The 21,562-nt window shown below is 45.8% G+C and overlaps 1 long non-coding RNA gene across 1 annotated transcript; it reads right to left on the reverse strand.

Moving 5' to 3' along the window:
• Nucleotides 1-1,850: 1,850 nt before the first annotated feature.
• On the reverse strand, nt 1,851-17,899 carry LOC141140518 (uncharacterized). Its single transcript, XR_012243952.1, has 3 exons — nt 17,680-17,899; nt 17,551-17,592; nt 1,851-2,179 (listed from the first exon to the last, which is right to left on the reverse strand). It is a non-coding gene; the product is annotated as an uncharacterized lncRNA (long non-coding RNA).
• Between the last annotated feature and the right edge of the window lie 3,663 nt (nt 17,900-21,562).

The following is a 21,562-nucleotide window of genomic DNA, read 5'->3' on the forward strand; positions in this document are numbered from 1 at the left end:
CAGCATAGATCAGGACCGATATCCCTGTAACAGAAGCCGGTTACTGGCTTTATTCTTTCTCCTCACGCTGATCATAAGGAGGAAAAAAAATTGGCTTCTGTTTACTTCCTGATCAGCTGTCATTGGATTCTGTGATCAGCCAAGTCTGAAGGACTTGGTGATCACAGTGTGCACCAAGAGATGTCCTCCTTGCACTGGAAGCCCGCACTGTATCCATCATTCAGCTATAGCGCGGGTGGAAATTGGTTAATACAATCCTAAACCACTCCCATGACTTGACTAATGCTTGTAGAAGACGCTCTACTGCCCTAACCTCTTATGCACTACTGGAGAATCTTTATGGCCCCTGTGTTTTCATGCCTCAGGGAGAGACTACAAGTTCTTTTCATGCATGCAAAAGTCTTATTCCAGACTTGATCTCTTCCTGGTCAACAAACATCTACTCCAATGCGTGAGCTCCACTCAGATTGGTCTGATTACATAGTCCGATCATGCTCCAGTTTCACTGGAACTCTATGCTTTTCCATCTAAATGACCACAAACAATCTGGAAGTAAAACTCCTTCCTTCTTTCCCACCCATCTTACCAGGAAAAGATCAGGTCTGAGATTCAACAGTTTTTCAAGGTTAATTCTGGATCTGGATCCGATGATGCTTTCATTAGAGGGCTTCTAATCAAATTTGGTGCACAGGAGAATAGGACCCGTAAACAAGCCATCTTTAAACTACTTTAGGATATTAGAGTCGTTGAGTGCTCCCACAAATCTATTTCCAACCCCCAAGATGAGAAGGAATTGCATAAATTAAGGATTCAACTACACTCCTTGCTACACGCCAACTTTGACTATTATGTCAAAAGACTGCATACCACCTTGTATGCCCAGGGTAATAAGCCAGGCGCAATATTGGCAAGACAATATAAAAGTAAGATGGCACAATCCAAAATCTCCTTCTTGCTAGACTCTCAAGGCAAAAAACTCTCTACCCCCCAAGATATTGGCAATAGATTCAGTGAATTTTATGCTTAATTGTATAATTTGAAAGTTTCCCCTGTAGAGCCTCATCTTACCCAAGCAGCCATTCAGAGCTTCTTATCATCGAACAACTTGCCCACTCTCCAACCCAACCAACTAAACGATCTTTCTAGACCCTTCACAACTGAAGAAATTCTTAAAGTAATCTCTAAACTCCCTCTACACAAAGCTGCCGGCCCAGTTTTGTAACGAATATTATAAGACCAAAGATTTGCTGTCACCCCATCTTCTAAAAGCATTTTCTTCCTTTGCAAATTCTGGCAAAATCCCTAAAGAATCACTAGAAGCCCTTATAGTGACAATTCCCAAACCTGGCAAAACCACAGATAACCCAGCTAACTATTGACCCATTTCACTTCTGAACGTAGATATTAAAATGTTTGCAACATTACTAGCCTCCAGGATTTCCCAATATGTTCCAGTGCTTATCCACAAAGATCAAGTAGGGTTTGTGGAGGGACGTCAGGCCTCTGACGGAACCTGTTGCTTTATAGACCTGATTCATAGGGCAGAGTGCAGCTGACGGCCTTCTCTGCTCTTTTACTATTGATGCAGAGAAGGCTTTCGACAGGGTGCACCGAAACTATCTAAAAGAGGTTCTGTTAAAATATGGCTTTAGTGCCTCTATCCTCTCAGCGATTTTGGGTCTTTATACAGGTGATACTCGAAAAATTAGAATATCGTGCAAAAGTTCATTTATTTCACTAATGCAACTTAAAAGGTGAAACTAATATATGAGATAGACTCATTACATGCAAAGCAAGATAGTTCAAGCTGTGATTTGTCATAATTGTGATGATTATGACTTACAGCTCATGCAAACCCCAAATTCACAATCTCAGAAAATTAGAATATTACATGCAATCAATAAAACAAGGATTGTACATAGAACAATATTGGACCTCTAAAATGTATAGGCATGCATAGGTACTCAGTACTTGGTTTGGGCCCCTTTTGCAGCAATTACTGCCTCAATGCGGCGTGGCATGTAAGCTATCAGCCTGTGGCACTGCTGAGATGTTATGGAAGACCAGGATGCTTCAATAGCGGCCTTCAGCTCTTCTGCATTGTTCGGTCTCATGTCTCTCGTCTTTCTCTTGGCAATGCCCCATAGATTCTCTATGGGGTTAAGGTCAGGCGAGTTTGCTGGCCAAGAAAAAAGAAAAAGAAAACTGCGCTAAGGAATAAATCATAAACTGTGACTATAAGAGCTGCAATTCAAAAGTATATGACACACATACAACAAATATAATAGAAAAACTTGAATCACGCTAGCTGGTCTCTTGAGGATTAATAAATCACTACTTTAACCTCATAGAGATGATGGGTAGGGATGAGCCGAACACCCCCCGGTTCGGTTCGCACCAGATCCTGTGAACGGACCGAAAATTCAAAAGAACGTTAGAACCCCATTGACGTCTATGGGACTTGAACGTTCTAAATCAAAAGTGCTCATTTTAAAGGCTTATTTGCATGGCATTGTCCTAAAAAGTGTTTGGGGACCCGGGTCCTGCCCCAGGGGACATGTATCAATGCCTAAAAAACTTTTAAAAACGGACGTTTTTTCGGGAGCAGTGATTTTAATGATGCTTAAAGTAAAAAAAAAAAAAAGTGAAATATTCCGTTAAATATCGTACCTGGGGGGTGTCTATAGTATGCCTGTAAAGTGGCGCGTGTTTCCCGTGCTTAGAACAGTCCCTGCACATAATGTCATTTTTAAAGGAAAAAATGTCATTTAAAACTGCTTGCGGGTTTAATGTAATGTTGGGTCCTGGCAATATGGATGAAAATCAGTGAGACAAATGGCATGGGTACCCCCCAGTCCACTACCAGGCCCTTTGGGTCTTGTATGGATATTAAGGGGAACCCCGCACCCAAATTAAAAAAAGGAAAGGTGTGGGGCCACCAGGCCCTATATACTCTGAACAGCAGTATACAGGCGGTGCAAACCAGACAGGGACTGTAGGTTTGTTGTTAAGTGGAATCTGTTTGTCATTTTGAACGGGTACATTCTTAACGTGTTTAGCTCCAGCCAAAAAATCTTTTTTAAGCTTTTTGGAAAACATAGGGAAGGGTTATCACCCCTGTGACATTTGTTTTGATGTCTGTGCTCCTCTTCAGAAGATTTCACCTCACTTTTTGTCCCAATGACAAATGTTTTTTGAAAATTTGGGTTTTTTTGTGAAACAAGGATTGGTAATAAAGCATCAGTGGAAAGAAGAAATGTTTTTCCCATATTAACTCATACAGGAGAGAATTTCCCTTCCTAGGGGTAGATTTCATCTCACTTCCTGTTGTCTCCTTCCATTTGCAATTAGAAGTCGTTTGTAAGTTGGATGTTTGAAAGTAGGGGCCTGCCCTATATACTCAACAGAAATTTGGGCCTTAGGTGTTGTTGTGGCCACCACACTGTAAGCCCTCACAGGGCCCTGCTGTGAAATATTAGATCAAGAATTGTAATTACATGGCCCTGTTGAACAGGGGCTGAAAAATTGGGCCTTTGGTGGTGGTGGTGGTGCTGGTGCCAAAACACTGTAAGTCCTCACTCGCTCTTGGTGGGCACAGAAACGGGCCCTGCTGTGAAATATTAGATCAAGAATTGTAATTACATGCCCCTGTTGAACAGGGGCTGAAAAATTGGGCCTTAGGCACTGGTGCTGGTGCCACAACACTGCAACCCCTCACAGATACTCTAGTTGGAACGCAGGAACGAGCCCTGCTGCAAAGTATTGCATCAAAAATTGTAATTACACGCCCCTGTTAAACAGGGGCTGAAAAATTGGGCCTTAGGCACTGGTGACAGCGCCCAGAACCAAAAATGTTCTTACAAACTATCAGCGTGATCATTGAGGAGGAAGAGGATAATTACTCAGGATAGTCACTCAGCATCAACATAGGCAGTCTTTGAAGGGATCTGAGATTTCAAAAAAAATAATTCGGGTACATCAGCATCAGGTGCTTGGTAGCTGGCCGCCCTGTCCAGCGAGGCATGGACATTGCCTTCCACATGCCGGTAGAGAGCCGGAATCGCCTTCCGTGAGAAAAAGTGGCGTTTGGGTACCTCCCACTGAGGAATCGCACATTCCACAAACTCACGGAAGAGGGCAGAGTCTACCAACTGAAAAGGCAGCAGTTGAAGTGCTAGCAAATTTGCCAAGCTAGCATTCAACCGCTGGGCATGTGGATGGCTGGGAGCAAACTTCTTTCGGCGGTGCAGCAGCTGGGGCAGGGAAATTTGCTTGGTACAATCTGACGTTGGTGTACCGAAAGCAGATTGCCCACAAGTACTTGGCTGTGACACACCTAATTCTACACCTTAATTCCTCTCAGTGCAGGTCTCAGAGAGGACTGAAGGTATAGTGGGGTTGGAGATCTCAGCTGATGAGGAGCAAGGAGAGGTCCTCTTTGTTCTTTGGTGTGGGTCTTTTAGATACGCTTGCCAACGAACTGCATGGCAGGTCAACATATGTCTGGTCAAGCATGTGGTACCCAAGCGGGAGATGTTTTGGCCACGCGAGATACGCTTGAGACATATGTTGCAAATAGCAGCGGTGCAATCTGATGCACTCATCTCAAAAAAGGCCCACACCAAAGAACTTTTTGACTAACGCGCAGAGACTGCAGCACCCTGCACATGCGGAGCTTTGGGGGTGTGATGCAGTCAGTGTGCTGCCCTTAGGCTGGCCCCTGGAGGGCATCCTGCCTCGTTGGTGATGTGCTGCCTCCTCCTCCTCTCTCCTATCAGGCACCCACGTTGAGTCAGTGACCTCATCATCCCCTCCCTCCTCATCACTGGAGCAAACCTGGCAGTATGCTGCAGCAGGGGGAACATGACTGCCAGATTGCTGTCCTTCTTGGGCACCCCCTCTGTCCGTGCTCACGTTACTGCCTTCATCTAGCTCAGTATCATCATCAGAGCCTTCCAAACGCTGGGCATCCTCCTGGAGCATGTACCCAACACTGTGATAAACAGTTCGAGGGACTCCTCAGGAGGACATGGTGGGGCTAGGGAAGGAGTCACTGATGACATTGAGCCAAAGGAAGAGGCCGCTGCTTTGCCAGACAAAGTACCCTGAGCATGGGTGAGAGAGGATGAGGAGGATGAGGACGGCTTGGTCATCCACTCGACCAAGTCTTCCGCATGTTGCGGCTCAACACGGCCAGCTGCCGAAAAAAAGGCCAAGCGTGTCCCACAGCCACGTGCTGATGAGGATGCACCGTCTCCACGACCAGCACTAGACACAGAGCCTGCTTGCCCTCTTTTATTGGCTTGTGACTGTCTGCCTCTCCTTGTTGGCCTTCCAGACATACTAATGGCCTGTAGCTGCACTAAGCTGGGATATATATATATATATATATATATATATATATATATATATATATGTACTGATACTGCAGCTAGCAAAATCAACTGCCTGCCTGTAGTATGAGAACACCACCAACCTTCTACAGGTAGCTTTAGCTGAACACTGTGCAGAGCTTGCAAAAAACTAACTTGTAGCTTATTTAGCTGCCTGCGGTAGTGATAGGATCAGGAAAACACCACCAACCTTCTACAGGTAGCTTTAGCTGAACACTGTGCAGAGCTCGCAAAAAACTAACTTGTAGCTTATTTAGCTGCCTGCGGTAGTGATAGGATCAGGAAAACACCACCAACCTTCTACAGGTAGCTTTAGCTGAACACTGTGCAGAGCTCGCAAAAAACTAACTTGTAGCTTATTTAGCTGCCTGCGGTAGTGATAGCATCAGGAGAACACCACCAACCTTCTACAGGTAGCTTTAGGTGAACACTGTGCAGAGCTCGCAAAAAAATAACTTGTAGGTTTAGCTGAACACTGTGCAGAGATCTCACTACACTAACTTGTAGTTTTAGCTGAACACTGTGAGCAGGACGCACTACAAAAACTTGTAGCTTTAGCTGAACACTGTGCAGAGGTCTCACTACACTAACTTGTAGTTTTAGCTGAACACTGTGAGCAGGACGCACTACACTAACTTGTAGCTTTAGCCGAACACTGTGCAGAGGTCTCACTACATTAACTTGTAGTTTTAGCTGAACACTGTGAGCAGGACGCACTACACTAACTTGTAGCTTTAGCTGAACACTGTGAGCAGGACGCACTACACTAACTTGTAGCTTTAGCTGAACACTGTGCAGAGGTCTCACTACACTAACTTGTAGTTTTAACTGAACACTGTGAGCAGGACGCACTACACTAACTTGTAGCTTTAGCTGAACACTGTGCAGAGGTCTCACTACACTAACTTGTAGTTTTAGCTGAACACTATGAGCAGGACGCACTACACTAACTTGTAGCTTTAGCTGAACACTGTGCAGAGGTCTCACTACACTAACTTGTAGTTTTAGCTGAACACTGTGAGCAGGACGCACTACACTAACTTGTAGCTTTAGCTGAACACTGTGCAGAGGTCTCACTACACTAACTTGTAGTTTTAGCTGAACACTGTGAGCAGGATGCACTACACTAACTGTAAATAGTCTAGCTGCCTGACTGTGGTACTAATAGGATCAAAAGAACACCAGCAATTTTCTTCAGGTAGCTGTAAATACTGTAACAAGACAAGCCTGCCTGTCAGTAGGAAGATAACAGGAACGGATCTAGCTAAACTGAATACAGTGTACATATATATATGGAACACCTAGGATGCATATATATACACAATACACTGTAAGTGCAGCTAACTCACTGACTGTCCTGCCTAATCTAGCTAACTCAAATGAAATGACACTGTCTCTCTGTCTATCTCTCAGCACGCTGGAACACACTACACAGGGCCGCCGTGTAGGCGGCCTTATATAGTGTGGGCGTGTTCTAAACCCCCTGAGCCATAATTGGCCAAAGCCACCCTGGCTTTGGCCAATTACAGCTCTCTCTACCGACGGCGCTGTGATTGGCCAAGCATGCGGGTCATAGTGCATGCTTGGCCAATCATCAGCCAGCAATGCACTGCGATGCCGCAGTGAATTATGGGCCGTGACGCGCCACACAAATTTGGCGTGAACGGCCCATATCGTTCGCAATTCGGCGAACGATCGAACAGCTGATGTTCGAGTTGAACATGGGTTCGACTCGAACACGAAGCTCATCCCTAATGATGGGGTACACACAGTCCCATCCGTGACAAGTGATGTGAGTAAAGTGCTCCAAAGACCCCAATAATAAAATCTAACCAAAATGCTGAACAAGTGAATGTAGACAATGTATAAACAAAGTCTCAATAATCAATAATCCGAAGTGAAAATATAATTTGCGAAGTCTCTCAAAACTGTGTGGAAAAAAAAGGAGGAGATCCACCCGTGTAGATACCGGAACCAGTAAAGAAATTAAAAAAAAAAAAAAATCCGCACACAGGATCTTCAGCTGTTGATTAGCAAATAAAACTGAGTGATCCACCACCAGTGTAGAAGGGGTTACTCCTTACCAGATGTACATGATCCTCCATTACAGAGGATGATGGAAGGCATATCAGCTTGTATTGGTAAGTCGGAATCCCGTGCTGAACTGCTGGGCTTTGGCTGTGCCTCAGACCATCATGGGGGCCAGATCGGTATCGGATTGTATTTTACCATGTAATAAAAATGAAAACTCAGATGGTGTAAAACCTTAAAACTTTAATGTTAAAAATGTTGAAAACACACTTACATATGTAATGGAAAATCAAGCCTGAAGTCCGTTGTGTCGGCCGAACACATGCGGACAGACCCGTCTCTCTGGAGAAAACACTCAGACTGGAGCTGACGTCAGCGCGTCGTCCTGCTCCGCCCAAGAGAATTCCACCAGAGGTCTCCTCAGAAACCTGGCCCTAGGATGTCCAGGGGACATCCTGGGAGGAGGGGAGTACTGTTAGGACCTGGGCTTGAACCTGGGACCTCTGCTGTGTCTGGCAGTGACTCTGCTTGCTGAGCCACCTGGAATAAAAGAAAATTCCACCAGCGGTCTCCTCAGAAACATGGCCCTAGGATGTCCAGGGGACATCCTGGGAGGAGGGAAGTACTGTTAGGACCTGGGACCTCTGCTGTGTCTGGCAGTGACTCTGCTTGCTGAGCCACCTGGAATAAGTGATTCCACCAGAGGTCTCCTCAGAAACCTGGCCCTAGGATGTCCAGGGGACATCCTGGGAGGAGGGGAGTACTGTTAGGACCTGGGCTTGAACCTGGGACCTCTGCTGTGTCTGGCAGTGACTCTGCTTGCTGAGCCACCTGGAATAAGAGAATTCCACCAGAGGTCTCCTCAGAAACCTGGCCCTAGGATGTCCAGGGGAGTTTGCTGGCCAATCAAGCACAGTAATCCCACGGTCATTGAACCAGGTTTTGGTGCTTTTGGCAGTGTGGGCAGGTGCCAAGTCCTGCTGGAAAATGAAGTCAGCATCCCCATAGAGCTTATCTGCGGAAGGAAGCATGAAGTACTCCAAAATCTCCTGGTAGACGGCTCCGTTGACCCTGGACTTAATGAAGCACAGTGGACCAACACCAGCAGATGACATGGTTTCCCAAATCAACACAGACTGTGGAAACTTCACACTGGACTTCAAGCATCTTGCAGTGTGTGCCTCTCCATTCTTCCTCCATACTCTGGGTCCTTGGTTTCCAAATGAGATGCAAAATTTGCTCTCATCAGAAAAGAGGACTTTGGACCACTGAGCGACAGACCAGGTCTGTTTTTCTTTAGCCCAGGTAAGACGCTTCTGACGTTGTTTGTTGTTCAGGAGTGGCTTGACAAGAGGAATATGACATTTGAAGCCCATGTCCAGGATCCATCTGTGTGTGGTGGCTCTTGATGCACTGACTCCAGCCTCAGTCCACTCCTTGTGAAAGTCCCCAACACTTTTGAATGGCCTTTTCCTGACAATCCTCTCCAGGCTGCGGTCATCCCTGCTTGTGCACCTTTTTCTTCCACACTTTTCCCTTCCACATAACTTTCTATTAATGTGCTTTGATGCAGCACTTTGGGAACATCCAACTTCTTTTGCAATTACCTTTTGAGGCTTTCCCTCCTTATGGAGGATGTCAATGATGTTTTTCTGCACAACTGTCAGGTCAACAGTCTTTGATTGTCATTCCTACTGAACCAGACTGAGAGACAATTTAAAGACTCAGGAACCCTTTGCAGGTGTTATGGCTTAATTAGCTGATTAGAGTGGGACACTTTGAGCCTAGAACATTGCACATTTTCACAATATTCTAATTTTCTGAGATTTGGGGTTTTCATGAGCTGTAAGCCATAATCATCACAATTATGACAAATTACAGCTTGAACTGTCTTGCTTTGCATGTAATGAGTCTATCTCATATATTAGTTTCACCTTTTAAGTTGCATTAGTGAAATAAATGAACTTTTGCACGATATTCTAATTTTTCGAGTATCACCTGTACTTTCCCCAGTGCCAGAGTTTGGACCTCCAGGTTTTTATCTGACCCCTTTGACATCACCAATGGCACTGTCAAGGGTGCCCACTTTCCCCTACTTATATTTGCCCTAGTCATGGAACCCCTGGCAGTGTGTCAGGGCTGGGCTCAGCCCTTCCTTCTCAGAGCTCTGTGCTCAGCTGTCAGTTAATTGCCAGCACTCTTCACTCCACAGTGACTCACCTGGTCTTCATTTCCTGGCCGTCAGCTAGCTCTACAAGCTATTTAAACTGCGTGGATCAGATCTTCTGTGTCTTCACCTTGGTCAACATATCCAGACTCTCTCTGCTGTGTTTTCCTGTGAAAGACTTTTGCTTGGCTGGCTTCCCTACTGGTTCCTGATCCTGTTTGCTGCACTCGACTTCACTGATCTCCGGACTCCTGTTTCTCTGGCTTGTTCTGACTACCCGTCCTGGTTACCAAACTCTGGCTATGTTTTGACTACATTTGCTCTGTTTATACCATTTTACCTTTTTATTAGTGTGATTTTTATTGCACTTCTGTCTCAGTCTGATTCATGGTTCCTGCTGATTCTCCAGTCTCTGTGTAGGCACCCGCCTCGAATATTACCTCTATAAGAGGTATGTCTGGTTCCGCTCTGCTTCCCCAGCGATTTGGGGACAATCCAGTTCAATGCAGAGGGTTTCTCAACCAGGTTGGGATTTAATTTGAGATGCTGCCCCAGGCGTTTCCCACGGATAGAAGCAAAGTAGGCTTCTTTGCTTTCTCAGAGAGCCTTGGTCTGGGCAAACCCTCTATGGGAGACGCAAAACCCTGTCATCCTGAGTTACTCTGAGTTTCCCTGAGTTTGTGGCTTCCTTTAAAAGGTTATTTGAAGTTCCCTCATGCTCCACCTCTGCTGCCAAGAACCTTATGTCCATCAAGCAGAGTACAAGAACTATTGCTGATTACGCCATTGAATTCCGTACCCTTCCATACTTTGCTGTCAGTACTTCCGTACTGGCAGCAAAGGTTGCTTGAAACAATGAGGTCCTCATGGCTGCTTTTTTTCATGGTCTCTTGGATACCATCAAAGAGATAGCAGCCCAAGACATACCCACTGATTTGGAGAAGTTGATCACAATTGCTGTTCTCATTGACTCCAGACTCTGAAAGAGACCTTCCTTTAAGGAGCACTCGTGGAAGCCTCCTGTACTCTTTGCTCCGAGCTTTGCAGTCCCACCCGTGCCTCCCTCACCTCCCATACTTCCTGGTACCAAGTCTGCCAGTGAGGTAGAACCCATGCAATTGGGCTTCACACGTCTCTCTGCAGATGAAAGGGCCTTTAGGAGGAGGGAGAGATTGTACCTTTATTGTGGCCAGGCACGTCACTTCCTGAAGTCTTGTCCTACCCATCCGGGAGAACGCTTGGACCTGAGGACCTGTAGGGGACAGGCTTTAGGTGGCATTGTTTCATCCCCAGTTATCCAGAAGGATAAGCCCCTGGTTCGGGTGACCCTTTCTTGGTCTGAGTCGTCCATCAAGATACATGCTCTAATCGACTCTGGGGCTGCATGCCTGTTCATTGATGGTGCCTTTGTGTCTAAGCACTTGATTCCTCTGCAGCTTCGTGCCACTCCACTTGCCATTGAGGCTATTGAGGGGAGACCTCTACAGCCTGACTCATGAGACTGCTCTATTGACCATGGCCATAAGGGCTCTTCACCATGAGATAATCCAGTTCCAAGTAATTTCCTAACCTCATTTACCAGTGGTTATTGGTTATCCTTGGTTACAGAGGCACAACCCCTCTTTTGATTGGCTTTGTGCTGAGGTTCTTTCCTGGTCACCACAATGCATGAAGACATGTTTTCAGAAAGTGGCTAAGGTCTTGTGCACCTCTTCACTTTCTCGAGGATTCATTCAATCCTCGCCTCCTGCTGGTACTGGTTTCTTCTTTGTGAAAAAGAAAAGTGGTGAACTGAGACCTTGTATTGATTATAGGGGTCTCAATCACTTCACAATTAAGAATGCTTATCCAATTCCATTGATTACGGAGTTATTTGACCGCCTCAAGGGAGCAACGGTTTTCGCAAAGCTTGATTTGAGAGGGGCGTGCAATCTCGTGAGGATCAAGGAGGGCGACGAATGGAAAACTGCGTTTAATACCAGAACTGGCCATTATGAATACCTTGTAATGCCGTTTGGTCTTTGCAACGCTCCGGCAGTTTTCCAGGAATTTATCAACGATGTCCTCTGAGATTTGTTGCTGCTATGTGTGGTGGTTTATCTTGACGATATCCTCATATTTTCCAATTTCCTAGAGAGCCACCACACATATGTCTGCTGTATGCTTCAGAGGTTGAGAGATAATAACCTGTATTGTAAATTGGAGAAGTGCGAGTTTCATCATGAACAGGTTAAATTCCTGGGTTATGTCATTTCCACTGCTGGTTTTTTGATGGACCCAGAGAAATTTTTGGCAGTTCTACAGTGGCCCTGACCCGTGGGTTTACGTCCATTGCAACTTTTTCTTGGCTTTGCCAATTATCAGAAGTTTATTCGTAACCCCTGACTGATATGACCAAAAAGGACAGTAACCTACAGAATTGGTCTCCAGATTCCATTAATGCCTTTGAGAGTCTACAGGCTGCCTTTGTTTCTGCTTCTGTGTTGATACATCTTGATCCTACGGTACCCTTCATCCTTGAGATTGATGCTTCTGACACTGGAGTTGGTGCCCTGCTGTCTCAATGTCTTACCTCTGAGAGCGCTATGCATCCTTGTGGCTACTTTTCCAAGAAATTGTCTCCTGCGGAATGCAATTATGAGATCGGGGACAGAGAGTTGTTAGCGATCATTTTAGGTCTTAAAGTATGGAGGCATCTCCTCGTAGGTACCACTGTGCCGGTTCTTATTCTGACTGACCATAAGAATCTCACATTCTTGTCTGAGGCTAAACGCCTCTCTCCCATAAGTGCAAGATGGGCTCTTTTCTTGTCAAGCTTCAATTACATAGTTTTATTCTTACCCGATACTAAGAATGTAAGGGCTTATTCATTGTCGCAACAGTTTTCCTTCACTTCCAAGATGGAGTCGGTACCTGTTCCTGTGTTTCCTCCTGATCGTATTATGGCTACAGTTCGTGCCAGTCTCGCTTCACCTTTGGGTGACAGAATTCTTGCTGCTCAGATCCATTCTCCTCCTGAGAAACCTTGTGACCGCTGCTTTGTCCCTGAGAGTCTCCATACTGCCGTGCTCCAGAATTACCATTCTCCCAAGCCTGCTGGCCACCCAGGGAAGAATCAACTCATTTGGGCTATTTCCCAAACAATTCTTGTGACCTAGTCTACGCGCTGATATAATCGCCTTCGTAGCTGCTTGTTCCTTGTGTGCTCAGAGTAAGACACCATGACACCTTCCAGTGGGCCTCCTACAACCCATACCCAATGGAGAGAGGCCTTGGACCCACCTGTCTATAGATTTCATTGTGGAGTTACCCAACTCTCAGGGCAACAAAGTTATCTTTATGGTGTTTGACCGGTTCTCGAAAATGTCACATTGTATTCCACTTAAGAAGTTGCCCACATCCAAAGAACTGGCTTCCATTTTTGCTTGGGAGATCTTTCACTTACATGGGCTACCCAAGGTTATTATCTCAGACAGGGGTATCCAGTTTGTGTCCAGGCTTGGCGAGCCTTTTGTGAACAGTTAGGAATTCAGCTTTCCTTCTCCTCTTCGTATCACCCGCAATCCAATGGGGCCGCACAACGAGCCAACCAGTCCTTGGAGCAGTTTTTATGTTGCTACATTTCTGACCACCATAACAACTGGTCAGACCTCTTACCTTGGGCGGAGTTTGCTCACAATAGTGCCATCAATACTGCTTCCAGATTGTCTCCCTTAATGGCGAATTATGGTTTCCAACCATCCATGTTGCCTGACTCATTTGTTCCTCGGAACATTCCTGCATTGGAGGAGTATCTCCGTAGTCTTAGTTCCACTTGGGTACAGGTCCAAGAGTCCTTGCGTCGTGCCAATGATAGGTACAGACTCCATACTGACCGCAAACACCTGTGCATTCCTACCAAGTTGGGGACAGGGTCTGGCTGTCATCTCACAACATCAGACTCCGTGTTCCCTCATTAAAACTAGCACCCCTGTTTATTGGGCTTTTCCGTATTCTCTGTAGGATTAACCCAGTGGCTTACACTTTAGATCTTCATTCTAATATGTGTATTTCAAATGTATTTCATGTCTCCATATTAAACCTTTGATATGTAACCGCTTTACCACCTTGGTACCCCGTCCTCACCCAGTTCAGGTTGAGAACCATGAGTAGTGTGAGATACAATCTATAATTGATTCCTGTAGGTTCTGTGGGCGCATACAGTACCTGGCTCATTGGAAAGTGTACGGTCCGGAGAAACGCTCTTGGGTCTCATCCTTGGATGTACATGCCCCTGTCCTCTATCGTGCTTTACATAGACATTTTCCCCTCAAACCTGGTGATACTCTGAGGGGGAGGGGTCGTTGTGGAGGGGGTACTGTCAGGGCTGGGCTCAGCCCTTCCTTCTAAGAGCTCTGTGCTTAGCTGTCAGGTAATTGCCAGCGCTCTTCACTCCAGAGTGACTCACCTGGTCTTCATTTCCTGCTCGTTAGCTAGCTCTGCTAGCTATTTAAACTGCATGGGTCAGATCTTCTGTGCCTTTGCCTTGGACAACATATCCGAACACTTTCTGCTGTGTTTTCCTGTGAAAGACTGTTGCTTGGATGACTTCCTTTCTGGTTCCTGATCCTGTTTGTTGCAACCGACTTCGCTGATCTCTGGACTCCTGTTTCTCTGGTTTGTTCTGACTACCCGTTCTGGTTACCGAACTCTGGTTATGTTTTGACTACGTTTGCTCTGTTTATATCATTTTAACTTTTTATTAAATAGTGTGATTTTTACTGCTCTTCTGTCTCAGTCTGATTTAGGGTTCCTAACACAGTGTCAATAAGATCCAACTATAACATCTCAAGCATCCTGGTTGGCTTGGAGGACTCGAACATCAGCTGTTCGCAAGTTCGCCAAACAGCGAACAATTTGGGGTGTTCGTGGCAAATTCAAATGCCGCGGAACACCCTTTAAAAGTCTATGGGAGAAATCAAAAGTGCTAATTTTAAAGGCTTATATGCATGGTATTGTCATAAAAAGTGTTTGGGGACCTGGGTCCTGCCCCAGGGGACATGGATCAATGCAAAAAAAAGTTTTTAAAACGTCCGTTCTTTCGGGAGCAGTGATTTTAATAATGCTTAAAGTGAAACAATAAAAGTGTAATATCCCTTTAAATTTCGTACCTGGGGGGTGTCTATAGTATGCCTGTAAAGGGGCGCATGTTTCCCGTGTTTAGCACAGTCTGACAGCAAAATGACATTTCAAAGGAAAAAGAAGACATTTAAACTACTCTACTTAATGAATTGCCGGTCTGACAATACACATAAAAGTTCATTGATAAAAACGGCATGGGAATTCCCCACAGGGGAACCCCGAACCAAAATTTAAAAAAAAAATGACGTGGGGGGTCCCCCTAAATTCCATACCAAGCCCTTCAGGTCTGGTATAGATATTAAGGGGAACCCCGGCCAAAATAAAAGAAAAAAAAAAATGGCATGGAGTCCCCCTCAAAATCTATACCAGACCCTTCAGGTCCGGTATGGATTTTAAGGGGAACCCCGCGCCAAATTTTTTTTTAAAAACGGCGTAGGGTCCCCCCAAAAATCCATACCAGACCCTTATTTGAGCACGCAACCTGGCAGGCTGCAGGAAAAGAGGGGGGGACGAGAGAGCACCCCCCTCCTGAACCGTACCAGGCCACATGCCCTCAACATTGGGAGGGTGCTTTGGTGTAGCCCCCCAAAACACCTTGTCCCCATGTTGATGAGGACAAGGGCCTCATCCCCACAACCCTGGCCGGTGGTTGTGGAGGTCTGCGGGCGGGGGCTTATCGGAATCTGGAAGCCCCCTTTAACAAGGGGACCCCCAGATCCCGGCCCTCCCCCCTGTGTGAAATGGTAGATTTCACTAAAAAACTGTCAAAAATGTTAAAAATGACAAGAGACAGTTTTTGACAATTCCTTTATTTAAATGCTTCTTCTTTCTTCTATCTTCCTTCGGTTTCTTCCTCCATCTTCTTCTTCTTCTGGTTCTTCTGGGTTTCTGGTTCTTCCTCCATGTTCTCATCTGACATCTCCTCCGTGGCGTCAGCGTCTTCTTCCCGTCTTCTCCTCGGACCGCTCCGCTTCCATGCTGGCATGGAGGGAGGCTCCCGCTGTGTGACGCTTCTCCTCTTCTGACGGTTCTTAAATAACGGGGGCGGGGCCATCCGGTGACCCCGCCCCCCTCTGACGCACGGTGACTGACGGGACTTCCCTGTGGCATTGGAAGTCCCGTCAAGTCACCGTGCGTCAGAGGGGGGCGGGGTCACCGGGTGGCCCTGCCCACCGTTATTTAAGAACCGTCAGAAGAGGAGAAGCGTCACACAGCGGGAGCCTCCCTCCATGCCAGCATGGAAGCGGAGCGGTCCGAGGAGAAGATGAAGAGAAGAAGATGAAGAGAAGAGTGGGAGCCTCCCTCCATGCCATCATGGATGCGGAGCGGCCCGAGGAGAAGAAGGGAAGAAGACGCCGACGCCGCGGAGGAGATGCCGGACAAGAACACCGAAGGAAGAACCAGAAGACCCAGAAGAAGAAGAAGATGGAGGAAGAAACCGAAGGAAGATAGAAGATAGAAGAAAGAAGAAGCATTTAAATAAAGGAATTGTCAAAAACTGTCTCTTGTCATTTTTAACATTTTTGACAGTTTTTAGTGAAATGGTAGGGGTACTTTTGTACCCCCTTACCATTTCACACAGGGGGGGAGGGCCGGGATCTGGGGCTCCCCTTGTTAAAGGGGGCTTCCAGATTCCGATAAGCCCCCCGCCCGCAGACCCCCACAACCACCAACCAGGGTTGTGGGGATGAGGCCCTTGTCCTCATCAACATGGAGACAAGGTGTTTTGGGGGGCTACCCCAAAGCAACCTCCCAATGTTGAGGGCATGTGGCCTGGTACAGTTCGGGGGGGGCACTCTCTCGTCCCCCCTCTTCTCCTGCGGCCTGCCAGGTTGCGTGCTCGAATAAGGGTCTGGTATGGATTTTTGGGGGGACCCCACGCCGTTTTTTTTTTTAAATTTTGGCGCGGGGTTCCCCTTAAAATCCATACCAGACCTGAAGGGTCTGGTATAGATTTTGAAGGGGACCCCACGTTCTCCTCAGCACCAAACAATTCTCTTTCATATTTAGATGTACCACTGACTGCGCCTTCTAGCAACATTCTTTCTATAAACTACAACAGATTAGTCAAAAAGCTGCATAACACATCTCAAGAGACATGAAGCAAGTTAAATTCTCCTGGGCTGGATGGATTACCCTGGCAAAAGATTTTCCTTTTGCCCCACAAACTCTACTTCTTTAGGACCCTACCCCTCCCGCTTTTGTCCCAGCAATTGAGTAAACTACAATATATTATGAACTCACTTATATAAAACAAAAAATCATCAAAATCATCCCTCTTCTGTACTCCTGCCTTGTTGGCAGGACTTGGTGCATCTAACATAGAAATTTGGTGAGGGGGGGCATACCAGACCCAAAGGGCCTGGTATGGATTGGGGGAGACCCCCCAACACCGTTTTTTTTTCACTTATTTATTTATAATGTTTTTCTTTTATTCAGCTCTCAGCGGGGAAGCTCATTGACAGCTGATGACTCATCCATTGTTAAGGACCCCACGGTCGGCTTCCAGGACCGCTCCTTAACAACCAGCTATTCAGTGTGCCCTGACTGGGCAAAGTTTTGCCCAATCAGGGCTCAGAATGCACCCAGTGAAAGCCCTGCAAATTCGGGCGTTTGCCGAATGGGCAAACAGGCGATGTTTGGGTCGATTTTTTGCTTGGCCTGAACCATTTGCCTAAATCTACTAGACAGTGACTACCTTAAGGTGACATCCTGCTTCCCTTCATACCTCTCATTTCCCTTCCTATGATCCCCACATTGACCTTGAATGTGTATAGTTTACATATGTTATATTTTCACTTTTTGTGAATTGTAGCGATGTCTGTGTACTGATTGTACCTCCCAAAATGGTTGCATATGTCCTTGTCACTGTACTGAGGGCTGTAAAAATAAAACAAAAATGATAATAGTATTTTTTTTAGGATGTGTAATGATTTATTTATAATATACTGCATAAATGATACATACTTAACTTTGTGTGTATTCCTTTGTATATCCAGCTTATACTAAAGATCACTCAAGCATAGCAGGAAAAACACATATGTAAGATATCAGCGCAGCTTGACTGGGTGTGTACACTGGTCAAAAGGTCGTCCTGTCATTGTGACTCTGCAAAATTCAAGGTACAGTATGTTTTTACTGTCATGTGAAACTACATTCTCTCTCTAACATTATTATAGTTCTCACAGCACAAATAAAACAAGTGCTGTGCAGTTATATCAAGGCATAAAAAACTAAAACACATATTTAGTACACCTCTGGAACAAATTTCTCCATGTTTTAACCCTTTAACCACTTTAATACCAGACACTTTCACCCCCTTCCTACCAATGCCAAGTTTCAGATTGCTGTATATGTTGTCATGCAACACTGTACTCAAATGAAATCTTTATTTTTAGACAGATAGACCTTTTTTCTTGGTGGTACTTAATTACCACTGGGTTTTTTTATTTTTTGCACAAACAAAATACTGAAAATGTTGATTAAAAAAACACCTTTTTCATAGTTTCTGTTTGTAATTTTGCAAAAAAAAAATCCTTTTTTATAAATTTAGGCCAAAATGTATTATGCTACATATCTTTGGTAAATATAAACCAAATCAGTGTACATTATTTAGTCTGTGTGAAAGTTATAGAGTCTACAAACTATGGTATACATATCTGAAAATTGATTAATCCTGATGTATTGATTTCTCCTGGCATGTATTATCCTGGCATTTCTCGAGACCTTAAAATGCCAGGACAATACAAATAACCTCCAAATGACCCCTTTTTGAAAAGTAGACAGTCCATGGTATTTAGTAAGAGGCATGATGAATGTTTTGAAGTTGTAATTTTTTGGTCACAACTTTTTTGGAAATGAAAACATGTAATCATTTTTTTTTTTTTACAAAGTTGCCATTTTAACAAGTTATTTCTCACACAGCATAGGCATACTTATAATTACACCCCAAAACACATTCTGCTATACCTTCCGAATATGTGTGAGACTTTTTTTACAGCCTAGATGCATAGAGAGACACACAATCCCCAGAGCACTTTGGGCTTTCAAGGAACATAAATTATGCATAAATTAGGCATCTAATTTCCTGACCACCTTATCACATTTTAGGAAGAGAGGACGCTATGGGAAAACAGAGGCATTGCTAAGTGCCAGGGCCATGACCTGGGGCACCTAGTGTACCATTGCTCAGCCTATTGCTGCAGCCAGCATGGTCTGTTCTGCAGCAGTCCCCTTCCTGCTGTCTTGGGGCCCTCCATGGTGGCAGAATGCCAGGGCCAAGTTGCAAGTGTGACCTTTGCAACCCTCGTAGTTCCACCACTGATATTTTTCTATTTCTAATCTGATTCTGTCTTGTGAATATTTTCGCCAAAGCTTTCTCTAAAGATATTTGTGAAACTTTAAATTATTCCCACTACATGTGTTCTAACAAGGGATTAGACACTCTCACCTGTCCCTGATTTAGAGGGACTGTCCCTGACAATTGTAAGGGGCCCGAGCATCCGGAGGGCCAGGAGAAGGCAGGAACGGGTGAAGGGGAGCCATGTTGTGCAGTACAGAAAGGATCTCAGCAGCTTCTGCTGCTCTGTTTTACTGAGCTCAGACATAGAGCTAATGACTGCCACCTCTGGCTTCTATGTGCATGTGCACCCCTCGTGTGAGCTGTCTGTGCTATGTACTGTGATCGGCTACAGCTCTTCTGTGTCTCAGCAACATGTTAGCTTTGTGAAAACAAAAGCTGGGACTAGGTAGGAAGACCTCATTTACAAGTAGGGGCTGTGAAGGAAAAGGATGGGAGCTGTTTGTATACAGGGAGGGACCAGAGCTTTGTGTGTTTACAGATGTGTATATGTGGGGGGCTGAGATATATACAGGTGTAAGGGGGGCTGATATATATACAGGTGTGAGGGGGAGCTGACATATATACAGGAGTAAGGGGGGCTGACATATATATGCACAGGTATGAGGGGGTCTGACATATATACAGGAGTGAGGGGGCTGACAAATACACAGGTGTAAAGGGAGTCTGACATATATACAGTACAGGAATGAGGGGCCTGACATATATACAGGACTGAGGATGGAGCTGACATATACACAGGAGTGAGGGGGGCTGACATATATACAGGAGTGAGGGGGTGCTGACATATACACAGGAGTGAGGGGGGCTGACATATATACAGGAGCAGGGCCGGCGTAACCATTAGGCAGAACAGGCAGCTGCCTAGGGCGGCAGGATAGGAGGGGCGGTAAAATCATTGCTGACAAAGTGTGTCTGTGTGACGCTCCCTGCAATTACACACCCGCAGCACCAAGCAGAGTGCCGCTCTATTGCGGGATGCAGGGTGACAAGCCAGAGGATGAGCTGGGCAGTGATAAGGATAAACAAGCACAGCTGGAGTATGTGTGGGCAGCTGGGGGAGGAACATCTTCTCCCCCAGGCACAATAAATTGTAGTGTGGAGATGGAGAGCAGCAATACCTCTATCTCCGGCGCTTCACAGCCTCTGGCATCCTGTCATAGTCACACAGTGAGAGCGGGGAAAGCCAGCTTACACAGGAGTCGGGCTGTGTCCTATCTCCACTGTCCTCCTAACCCCGCCCTCACTCTGCTGCTTCTCCAATCCGATACACCGCCTCCCATTTGTGCCCGCCCAACCCCGCCCACACTCCATCCACATGCATGCCATGCACTTGCTCTTTTTAAACAATAGATTCCACAGCCCTGAGGGACACCAGGCTGAATGGGAGAGACATAATTGGTGACTGTGACTTCCATCCCCAGAACAACCCCCCTTCTCTGTTCCCACCACTTTGTGCTTTGCACCTTCTTCCCCCCTCCCCCTTTCTTTTTCTCTCTCTACCCTTCCCCTCCTCTTTTCCTTACACCTCTCTTCCTCCTCCTCTCCCTCATTCTCTCCCCCTCTCCCCCACTAGAATAGGGCCTGGCCTATCCATATACCACCCTGTTCATATACACCACCCTGTCCATATATACCACCATGTCTATATACCACCCTGTCTACATACCGCCCTGTTCATATACACCACCCTGTCCATATATACCACCCTGTCTATATACCACCCTGTCTACATACCACCCTGTTCATATACCACCATGTCCATATACCACCCTGTCTATATACCACCCTGTCCATATACCACCCTGTCTATATACTACCCTGCCAATATACCACCCTGTCCACATACCACCCTGTTCATACACCCCCCTGTCTATATACCATCCTGTTCATATACCACCCTGTCTATATACCACCTTGTCTACACACCACCCTGTTCATATACCACCCTGTCTATATACCACCATTTCCATATACCACCCTGTCCATATACCACCCTGCCAAAATATCACCCTGTCTATATACAGTACCACCCTGTCCACATACCACCCTGTTCATATACCACCCTGTTCATACACCCCCCTGTCTATATACCATCCTGTTCATATACCACCCTGTCTATATACCACCCTGTCCTCATACCACCCTGTCTACATACCACCCTGTCTACATACCACCCTGTCCACATACCACCCTGTCTACATACCACCCTGTCTATATAACACCCTGTCCACATACCACCCTGTCTATATACCACCCTGTCCATATACCACCCTGTCCATATACCACCCTGTCTATATACCATCCTGTTCATATACCACCCTGTCTACATACCACCCTGTCCATATACCACCCTGTCCATATACCACTCTGTCTATATACCACCCTGTCCATATACCACCCTGTCCATATACACCACCCTGTCCATATATACCACCCTGTCTATATACCACCCTGTCTACATACCACCCTGTCTACATACACCCTGTC

This window comes from Aquarana catesbeiana, linkage group LG04, assembly GCF_042186555.1.
Source record: "Aquarana catesbeiana isolate 2022-GZ linkage group LG04, ASM4218655v1, whole genome shotgun sequence".
NCBI lineage: Eukaryota > Metazoa > Chordata > Amphibia > Anura > Ranidae > Aquarana > Aquarana catesbeiana.